General features: G+C 39.0%; 1 protein-coding gene and 1 pseudogene across 9 annotated transcripts in view; both read left to right on the top strand.

Moving 5' to 3' along the window:
- RMI1 (RecQ mediated genome instability 1) overlaps positions 1-11,506 on the top strand; it is a 226,723-nt gene that overhangs the window by 31,037 nt on the left and 184,180 nt on the right. For 8 of the 9 annotated variants that reach the window (XR_005655580.1, XR_005655573.1, XR_005655575.1 and 5 more), the window contains one exon: positions 3,262-3,407. The exons of the other annotated variant lie outside the window; for it this stretch is intronic. The gene's annotated coding sequence lies outside the window, so the exon portion shown is untranslated. The remainder of the gene's footprint in view (positions 1-3,261; positions 3,408-11,506) is intronic. 9 annotated transcript variants of the gene reach the window in all.
- LOC120612980 (uncharacterized) lies at positions 6,444-6,559 on the top strand (annotated as a pseudogene).

Genomic DNA, 11,506 nt, shown 5'->3' with positions numbered 1-11,506 from the left:
CCACTTCACAACATCCCTTTATACGATATACTCATTGGCAGAACTTAAATTCTGCACTAACCAGGGGGCCGGCTTTTTGATAAAGATATTCTGTCAACAAAGTATTATTATTCAGGCCAAGCTAGGATTGCTGCACATAAAGTGATGTTCAACTTACCTTGTATACAGATGAGGAGAATTTGGAACTTTTATGGTCTCTAAATCAACTCTATTTCAATGCAGTTGGCTCCTTGTTCTAAATAATACCCTTTATATTTGCATGCTTCAGACTTCGAATTTCTAAGTGCCTGATGGACATTTCCAGTTGTTAGCACCAGTTCCTGACATCCTTATTTCTATCTATGCTGTCACCATTACTGTTATTGAGAGACTGGATATGTAATGGTTAAGAGTGAGGGTTGGGAGACTGACAACCTGGTTTCAAATCCCTGCTGTGTTAGTAGGTGTGTAGACCTGGGCAAGTTATTTGACTTTTTGGTGCCTTAATTATCTCATCCGTATAATGGGGATAATAATAACACATCCTTCATCATGGTTATCACATTATGGTGACCAGGCTGTTGCAGCTTTAGGTATCACATCCATATTCAAGGCAGGAAAGAAGGGAGAAGGGCAGGGCCTGCATCAACTGATTCTTTCATCAGGAAAGCAAAAGATTTCCTAGGAGCTTCTCCCTACATCTGATTGCCAAGATGAAGTCACATGTCCACCCTTGTCTGTGAAAGAGGCCAGAAAAGTGACTGTCTAGTTTTTTCCTTCTGTAATGGGAAACAAGCAAAAAGGAAGAGGGTCGGGCATGGTTGTTGAGGTAGCTAGGCCACAGGGGTTATACATGTTAGCTGTTATTGTTATGATTATTTCAGTTCCTTAAGTTAGAAATATTGAAGTTACTTTCATTCCTCCTCTTCTTTCCTAGCAAACACTCAATAACCAAGTTTGGTGATTCCTCTTGCTCATTGTTTTCTATGCCCACTCCGTTCTTTCACTTCACACTATTCTTAATGTTTCATGCATGGAAAAATGCACTTGCTTTCATTCTGTATCCCTTCATCTTCAGTTTCTCCATGCTGTTCTCCATCTTGCACTCTACTAGATGAATCTTCATCGAACCACCTCTATCATGACACGTTCTTGTTCCCAATCCCTCAATCCCTCCCTTTTGTCCATACTAGTGATTCTTTAACTTCATTGTGCATCAGAATCACCTGGGAAATTTATTAAAAAGCAGATGTCTCTTGAAAAGCAGGTGCTAAGATTACAAAATATTGTATTCTCAAGGCACTCACGGTATGATGGGAAAGGCAAGTAAAATAATGATAATCAAGGGTATTGTCATTTATTTCTGTGTCACTCATTTGGCACATTAAATGTACTGCTATAGTTGAGGTCTATTATTAGTTATTTTTTCATATACATACAATTCTTATCTCTTCCAGTAGATCAGAAATTCCTTGAAGGTAGAGATTATATAATATTACTCTGCTTTTCTCATTAGTCCTAGAACATTCAATAAGCAATTTGTTGAATAAATTAGTAGTATTCATACAAAATATTCAGTAGGTGCTTAGTAAATGTTGGACAGATCCAACAAACACATTGGAAAACCTTAGAGGCACAGGATTCTATATATTGGATTAGATATATAGTTTGAAGCAACAGAACCACTCCCAGCTAAGGAATGGGTACAATGTGTGATAATAATGCAGCTAGATCTTGCATTATTCAAATGGAAATATATAGTGTAGATTTACCATAAATGCAAGAGGGGAAAGGGCATCAGTAATCAATAATTCTAATAGTAATAGGATTCGTTTTATTACTATGGAAGATACCACTCACTACATAAAATACTTGTCAAGATATTCATAATACCTATTAAAGGTAATGCTGGTTTTGGTAGCAAAATGTATTGTGAGTGAAATACAGGAGGGAAAAAAGTGTTTATTTGTTCATTTAATCAACCAACAATTAATAAATACCCATTCTGTGCCAGGGTCTTCAATGATAAATAAGACTCAGTCTATCAAGGAACTTTGGTGTCCAGTAAGGAAAAGAAACATGCAAATAAGTTCAAAGGGCAATTTTAGGTGTGACCGTAGAGTACAGTGTGAGAAAGAGGGCAGGGTCTATTCTGTCTGGAGGTGTGAGGACAGCTTTCTTGAGTTATCTTCTCTTCATCTTCTACTATGTTTTACTTGGCCTCTCTTGGAGTATTACCAGAGTTATTATTTTTTTCATGTTTGGTGTCACTTTTTTACCAGCTTACTAAATTGCAAAATTTACATTCAAGGAGTTGACAACATCTTTGCTTCTTTGCACTGATTAGACTGGAAACAACCTCAGAAATCATCAAATCTGACCCAGCCCTTATAAAAAAAAAGGTCATCTGTTCTTTCTCTCTTGTTCTAGTCACCCCTGATCTTTCATCTCCATCCCTTGAATATGAGAAACTAAGGGTGATCAACCATCCTGGTATGCCCAGGAATGAGGGGTGTCCTAGGATGTAGGACTTTCAATGCTAAAACTGAGACAGTCCCAGGTAAACCAAGATCAGTTGGTCACCCTAGGATGTAGTAGATTTGGAATTAAGGGAACTAGGTTAAATTCTAGGTTAAATTCCTGACCGGCGGCAAATCTCTTAATGCCAATAGCTGCTTTATGCCTCCAGAAAAGAAGTGTGTCCCTGGAAGCCAAGGTAGCAGCCAGCCTGTGCAGATTGGCAACCAACATCTCACCACAGCCTACTGGGCTTGTCTGGACCACTGGTTGGGCCAAGTCAACAAGAGCATGTATTTATAGTAAATATTTGACATAATTTTCTTGGAATTTCTCATCATCACAGATTCTCATGGTCTAGTAATAAAATTGTATTAGACAAAAATAGAATATACTTAACTTTTAGATCAACTTCCTGATTTTAATTGGTTCCATGAGGCTAATTCCAGTTGTCAGAGAGTTGGGTATAAATCCTAGCTTTGCCACTAACTAGCTGTGTGACCTTGGGTAAAGGTTTTATTTTCCTCATCTGAAATATATAAGATTTATTGTAATGATTAAATGGATAAATATGAGTATTAGTCATGAAATAGAGACTATTTTTATTCAAAACTTCTCAGATGAGGAAACTGAACCATGGAGAGATGAAGCACCTTGCCCAAGGTGAAAAAAACTCTCAAAACATAGAGCTGGGACTGGGCCCAGTGGTCCAACCTCCCAGGCCATGCTTTCGATTGCTTCTGTCTCTCTATTGCCTCCTGGTAGGACCTCAGAAGGAATTGGATGTATCTGTAAGACTGGATCCTGGATACTGAGGCACCCAGAATGTAGCACCCAAGCCCACCATGGAAGCTTCCTGTCTTTGAGCAGCTGGACCTGGAGACATAAGCAATGACCACAATGGACTGAAGGTGAAGACTGTTCATGTTTTCTTGAATCTCGTAAGTCTTGATTCTTGGCTGATCTAAGGAAGGGAAATGAGTCTAGGATCGGCTGAGATTGAATTTTCCAGTGCAAGATTTCTCACTTAAATTGGATCAAAGAAAACAAGGAAATTGATGTTTTCTTTACATCTGAGTTTGTCATTGTAACATCATTCCTCCTAGACATAGAAAGAGAGCTTAAAGGATATACACAATAGGTCTTTTCTCTCTTATTTTTCCTTCAGAGGAGGTTGGAGGTTGGATTGGAGGAGCTCACATGTTTTAACTTTATACCTTTACTTATTTGTGTTTTGGTTATTATGGGCTGTTATGGGCTGAACTGTGTTCCCGCCTCCACTCCAAATTCCTTTGTTGAAGTCTTAACTCCCAGTACCTCAGGGTGTGACTGTATTTGGAGATAGGGCCTTTAAAGAATTAATACATTAAATGAGATGATATGGATGGGCCCTAGTCCAGTATGGCTGATGTCCTTCAAGAAGAGGAGATTAAGACACAGACACACACAGAGGAAAGATCATGTAAAGAGAGAGGGAGAAGATGACCATCTACAAGCCAAGCAGAGAGGCCTTAGAAGAAATCAACCCTGCCGACACTTCTAATCTCCAGAATTGTGAAAAAATAAATTTCTGTTGTTTAAGCCTATGCCAGTCTGTGGTACTTTGTTATGGCAGCCTAAACTGACTAATACCTGGGCATTGTCTTAGTTTGGTTTCCCCACATGCATATGGGGATTTAACACACAAATAGCTTATTTGGGGGTGATCTCATAAAACTCTGAATGGGAGAGGGACTTGAGAGACCAACCTATTGCTGCTAGGGACAACTGGGGTCAAATCCTGCTGTGGGCCTCTGAAGACTGTGTAGAACACACCTCAGATTATTGCACCTGAGGGCTGAGGAGGCTAGGTTACTCACCACATCTCCCATTTGTCTGGGGCAGTGGTTGATCGGCTCTCTGGCCTGCCCTGCACAGTGGTGAGCTCATTTGTGCAGACAGAGAAAGCCTGCAGGCCGGGGGCTAGAGGAGCTCCCAGTAGAAAGCTGTCGGTGTGCACAGCAACAGTGAGTATGTGGTTTATTTGCTATTGCAATAAAAATAAAGATTTTAAAAAAAATAAGAAAGTGATTGTATTACTGGGAGCAGTTTTATTTTACTTGAACAATATAATGAAATGAATGTCAGGTCCAGACTCTGCAAGTCGGCCTAAAAAGAAAAGTTGCCTTCTCTAGGCAGGGCGCGAGACGTGATATGAGCCATCTGCTCTTAGTGCCCCTGTGGCATCATGGCTTAGGCCCACAATGCCAGTCTCACTGTCATTCCTGAATTTCTAGGAATTATGCTTTGCTAGTGCTAAAGGCCTCTGAGGCGCAGTTAAGTCAGTGACATACTGATTAAAATAAATAAGACTACCCCTTTCTTACTTCGGCTGGATGGGGGCAAATAGCAAAATTTACTTTGCTTGTATCAAAATTAAAACAACTGTCAGTGTTCTGGGCCATCTAAAGCTGAATTCCTGACCCTACCCTTTCCTACCCTACCCTTACTCCCTTTCCTGTTGCTAAATGAGATAGTAATTACTCAGTACTTCTCTCCACGAGGACCGAAATAGATAATGCAGGTAAAGTTCTCAGCAAAGGGCCTCAGCGAATGAACCATGGGTGTAGTAACTGCAAACATTAAAGCAAATTGATAATACTGGTAATGTGTGTATTTGTTTCATGTGACCAGAAATCTCTGTCTTAAAAAATAAACGTCCTAAGATGCTGTGGGTGGACCAGGATGGCAACTGTAGATCTTTTGTTCTTAGGGCTTAAGAATCCTCAGGTCGAATTAGTGGGAATTTTTTAGTTAAAATATCCTGAGAGCGTTGGGGGCTCGCCATGGAGGAATAGAGAAGAGGAAAAGGGATGGAATTGAGCCTCGGGAGAAGTAGGCAGCCAGGTCCAAGCTGGGGGCTTTGGGCTGGTTGTGGTAGCCTCCCTCCTTGTATCACTTTCCCCAAGTCCCCCTTCCACACTCTCTACCAGTTGTTCCTAGTGACTGACAGACCGCTAGGGCAAATATAAATGACTAATGACATGAGAAAAGTTGCTTGCCCTCATTAATAATCCAGAAAATGGGAATTAGAACCACAATTAGATAATGGACCATGGGTCTTAGGGGAAGGATATGGTTAGAAAACTTTCTAAATGAATGCTTTTTGACTGGAATCATTATTTTAATACAGCATGTAATTATTTGAATAAGTCTCAGAATGAGATTTTAGATTAAAAAAACACCCAAATGATAATATTATCCCTAAAGAAAGACATGTATTTCTGTACTAAAAAAGAACATAGTACATAATACTGAAAATCCATATTGTAGCCCAATGCCTGCTGCCAGATCTTTCACAGATGTTAGCTATGATTATGAATATTGCTACTCATTAATCATCTTTCACATCCAGTATCTCACCCTGCACTGCAGAGGATTCCTTTGCATGGGAGGGTAATGAGAGATGAAGACTCTATAGGGAATTGGGGAATTGCAGGCGAGCTATCAAGCTACATCAATGACTCCGGTTTCCTCTTAAACAAGTCTATTTCCTCAAATCTCTTTCTCTTCCAGGCTGTCTCTCCCCTTCCCTTATGCAAGCCTAGATTTGCTGTCTCCTGACTTTATGAATTTCTCCCTGTACCCTCTTCAAATTCTTTTCTGTGCCATGTAATGTGAAAGCCACAAAAATTGACCTCAGGTCATTACAGTTTAGTAGAGGAGATATAAACAAAATTAATTAGACTATTAGAGGTTAATCACTGTGACACACCAGAGTGTATGAACAGAGGTACAGAGGAGGGGAGGCTACCTGGGGAAGAGGCATGGGCACTGGTCTTAAAGGACAAACTGAATGTCGATTAAGAGCAACGGGAATGGGTATTCTTATAGGAAGAGCAGCTTGAATAGAGGCACGAATGTGATACAACCCAGGGTCTGATCTCAGCTAAAGAAAGTAGTGGGCTGTCTACAGCCATGCCATCCTGAACATGCCCGATCTCTTCTGATCTCGGAAGCTAAGCAAGGTCAGGCCTGGTTAGTACTTGGATGAGAGACCTAGGAATACCAGGTGCTGTAGGCAATTAAAAGAAAAAAAAAGTAGTAGGCTAGGGAAGCAGAGGTGATGAACAATACTGGGGCTGTTAGAGTGTCATAAATGGATAGAAAAAGGCAAAGATAGGATGCACGAGGTCAATGAGGGGGGTCTTCCCATCAGTCTTCAACTCTCAGACAGATCTAAATGTTGTTCTTGCCTCCTCAGAAATTTTTAATTCTTCTCCATCGCCCACAAAGTAAAGAACTAACCTCTTAACCTGGCATTTAAGACCTCTATATTAGCTCAGGTTGCCATAACAAAATACCACAGACTGGGGAGCTTAAACAACTGAAATTTATTTTCTCACCTTTCTGGAAGCCAGAAGTCCAAGGTCAAGGTTCTAGTCGATTCATTTTCTGGTAAGGACTCTCTTCTAGGCTTGAAGACAGCCACCTTCTTGCTACATACCTACTGTGGTTTCCTTGGTGCCTGCTCAAGGGGAGGTTGGGCAGAGTGGCAGGCACAGTGAGCTCTCTGGTTTCTCTTCTTATAAGGACTCAAATTTTATCAGATCAAGGACCCAATTTTTTTTTACCTCATATAACCTTATTTATTTCCTTAGAGGCTTAGCCACACTGTGGGGTAGGGCTTCAAAATATTAATTTGGGGGTCACGAACATTTAGTCTGTAACAGCCACCTATGAAAACAATAACTACAAGCCATATTCCATATTCCAGATTCCAAGCTATATTCCAGGGACTGTGCAAAATTTTCTATATATATTATTTAATTTGCTCCTCATGAGAACTTTATGAGGTAGATATTTATATTTTATAAATGAAGAAACTTGAGTCTCAGGCAAAATAATTTGTTTAGGGCTGCACGACCTTTAGGAGTAGAGGCAGAATTTGAAGGAGAGCTGCCTGACATCTATGCTCTTGCCCCTCGAATACCATCCTCCCAGTGCTTCCATCTTTAGCTGCTGCTCTGTCCTTCTCACTCCATCCTTCAGTCCCACTGTACCACACATCTTTCCACATGATGCATTTCCTGAGGCCTTGCATTGGCTCATGCTGTTTTCTAAGACAGATGTCTTTTTTTCTTCTTTTTATTCCTTGTTCAAATTTCACCTCAAAGGGTAATGCCTCTGTGAAACCTTCCTATATATCTTATTTTTTTGTTGAATCATATATGTCTGAAACCTTCCTATATATTCTATTTTGTTTCATTTGACCTTGCATTCTAGTTAACTGTCTAAATGTCTGTACTTCCCCACCCCACCGCCAGATTGTAAGTATTTTGATTATTTTGAGGTATTACATATGTTTGCATTTTTCACCACGCCCAGCACGTAGTAGATACCCTAATAAACATTTACTGAGTGAATGTCCAGGTGAGAGGTAATGAAGGTATGAACTAGAGGGTTGGATGGATTGATAAGACTTGGTGATTCTTTGGATGTGGGGACTGAGGGTGGAGTAAGAGGCAAAGATGTCTTGAAAATTTTTCTTGGGAAGATTGGCGTTGTTATGACAGAAGTTAGAAGGTGTTGCTACTTGTGGAGAAAGATAGCATGAATAGGGAGCAGTAGTAGTAATGATAGCAGCTGTGGCAAATTGAATACTTGATTCGGTCACCATGCCAAGTGCTTATCATATATTGCATATTTATTTCTTACAATAATCTTGTGAGGTGAGAATTATTAGTCACTAATTGTAGGTGATGAAACCGAGGCTCAGAGCAAATTGCTCATGGTAACACAACTAAGAAGCAGCAGAGCTGAGATACAAACACAAGGCTGTCTGACTCCAAAGCTTGTGTCCTGGAGCTCTATCTCCCTAAAAAACTGCCGAATGAAGTTATTTCTTGTTCTTTAAGGGACAGCAGGAGGAGTCTCATCACTTCTCAACAAACATTTGTAGTGTCCGGTGACTGAACAGAGGTCAGCGCCACATTGGTTCTGCATGATACACAATTTCCTGCACACAGATGGAAAGCCCTTGCAGCACGGCAAAGTTATGGGCCTGGAATAGGAGGTGTCTGAGGGAGGCCCTAGGTGTCTCCTCCTTTTCCTTCCCTCTCCTCTCAGCCTATGCAGGCTGTTTAGCAGAAGTTCCCAGAGATTTTAGCCTTGTTTTATACATGGCCTTGGCCAAAGGGAATCCCCAAAAAGCTAAGAGATGGTATCTCTTCTACTTATTTTGTATAGACAGGGAAGAAAAGGTCTCAATATATCTTGTTGCAATCACCTGTAAACAAATCTCTTTATCAATAGCATCAACAACTTCTACTATAAGTGAGTGTAGAATTTTGTGGAGGGTGATATCGAGACTCAGGGTCAGTGAGGTGGGCCCACAATCCTAATAACAAGAGTTGGGGTAATGGAAATGAAGCCTTCAAATTCGTCAATGGTAATACTTATGTTAGCTCTGCAGCTTGGAGAAAAAGCAGATAGGAAATGCAAAACAGGAGCATATTTTGCAGAATTCCATAGGCAATATCCTCACTGGGCTCAACATCACTGTATTTAAAATTTTATACCCAAAAGGGCATTAATTAGGCCTTATGAATAGAAGTAGCAACATAAATTGTTTTACAGACGCATAAGGAGAAGCTATAGCAGATTTCAGCAGGTAATGGTGGAAGAGTTAGGGGATGGGCCTTCTCTAAAAATGAAATGGATTGGATCTGTTTATTCCAGCAATGTAAAGGGAAAAGGTAGGATTGTGAATACTCATATCATATTCCTGTGATATGAAGAAAGGGTTGGGTAATAGATTTTCATCATTCACCATGTTCAATTGGTCAACATCAAAGAGATTTACATAAATGTTCAAAAGGAAATTGTACAGATGAAGGCAATAGAACAATAGAATATGGGTGGGATACCCCTCTTGGCAGATTTTTATAAGAATAAGGTAAATGAAAGACCTTGTTTCCTAGATTACATAGTAAGTTTTCTTTTAGGTCTGCTTTTATAAGAAGATGTGGACATTCTTAGTTTAATATGTATTTGTACCATGTTCCAAAGAAGACAGCTTTTAACTCCTGTATTGGAGAATAATTTACGATTCCCCCCACCCTTTCAAAGGGAAAGAGGCTTTTATGAGCTTTCAAAAAAAAAAATCTTGTTTTGTAGTTGTTACAGCATTTTGATATGCTTTTATATTTAATAATTTTTAATGTAGCATATTAATTATGATTATAAATGTTCCCACACACATGCCCACTGGTTGTAATATTTTATGTTTACCTTCACATTTGTACATTTTTTGGGGTACTGCATTCTGATAACTCATTAGGATACATGGCTGGAAAATTCTCATTTTAGAGTAGAATAGTTGTTAAGCAACATTAAATTTTAATTAGAATTCTTCACTGCATTTCGTTATGAGGTTATTCTGTAATTATTCAGTAAGTCCTGTGTTTACTAATGCAGAAGTGACAGCACATAATACTGCTAAATTATTGCCACATGGCTAGAGAAGACATTTGGAAAATGGGGAATAGATAAAGGCATTGTTTAAGGAGCCTCAGGGGAAAACACAACCTCAGAACATAATCTTTATTTTCTTTTAAATACCCTTTTCCATGTCTATTTTTGGTGGCATATAGCCTTCCCCTATCATATAGGTTAAGTAGACTACATATAATGTCTCCAGTTGTAATTTTCACATTTGCATGAAACCCTTTTTTTGTAATAGTTGTGAAGTGGGGCTTGGTAGAAATAGTTCCAAATTGCTCAGATATGTTATATGTGGGAAGAAAATAAATCTCCAAATAACTGCCATAAACTGAGGTTTTTAAGAAGGTTTATGCTTTTTAAATAATTCTATTTTATTCTTCTTTAATTAGGGTATGGATAATACATTATGACTAGAGATCATAATGGTATTAGAAAGATCCATTGAATGTACCCTGACCCTCCACAACATGGCAGGGGTGCACGAATTGCAATTTTTATATATGAGCACACTGAAATTCTTTAATCCTTTAAAAATTTTCCTTTATGCAGATCTCATAATATGATTTCCTGCTCCCTTCCTCCATTATGCCCAAGACTACTTCTGTACACTCAAATCGAATTGAGGCAACTATTTTGATAATTTGGATGAAAATTAGTTTTAATGAATACATTCCTATAATAGATATGATTTGTGTGTGTGTGTGTGTGTGTGTGTGTGTAGTTGGTATTGGAGTTGGTCTGGCATGGGGTATTGAGTAGAGTGGATGAAAAACATGTATGGAATAGATTATCTTGATAAATCACTGAATTCTCTTCATATGTCTTTCTACACTAGAGAAAGAACAGACATTCTTGCCTTTTGCTGATTTTACGATGGTGGGTTGGGGAGCATTTAGTCTTTCACCCTTAAATATGATGTTAATTTTAAGTACTTGTATTATCTTGTATTATTTTGTAGATATCCACATTAGTTTGCTGGGGCTGCCATAACAAAGTACTACAGAGTGAGTGGCTTACAGAACAGAAATTTATTTCTCATGGTTTTGAACCCAAAAGTCCAAGATCAAGGTGTCAGCAGATTTGGTTTCTTCTGAGACTTCTCTCCTTGGCTTGTACATGGCTGCTTTCTCTCTGTGTCTCCACATGTCTTTCCTCTGTGTACACATCCCTGGTATTTCTCTGTGTCCAAATTTCCTCTTCCTGTATGAACACCATTCAGGATGGATTAGGGCCCACCTTAATTACCTCATTAGTCACCTCTTTAAAGGCTCTATCTCCTGATACATTCTTAAGTATTAGAGGTTAGGCCTTCAACATGTGAGTTCTGGTGGGATACAGTGCAGCCTATAACAGTTCTTTTATCAAGTTAAGAAACGTTTTTTCTATTTGTTTTCTGAAAGTTTTGCCATGAATGAATGTTGCATTTTTTCCAGCGATTATTTTGGTCATAAATTGATAGGATCATATTTTTCTTTTTTAGACTTATAATAATGGATTACATTGATTTTTGCATATTTAACTAGTT

This window comes from Pteropus medius, unplaced genomic scaffold, assembly GCF_902729225.1.
Source record: "Pteropus medius unplaced genomic scaffold, Ma_sr-lr_union100, whole genome shotgun sequence".
Lineage (NCBI taxonomy): Eukaryota > Metazoa > Chordata > Mammalia > Chiroptera > Pteropodidae > Pteropus > Pteropus medius.
Note: the sequence above shows the minus strand (reverse complement) of the source record. Positions and strands in the feature narration are given on the sequence as shown.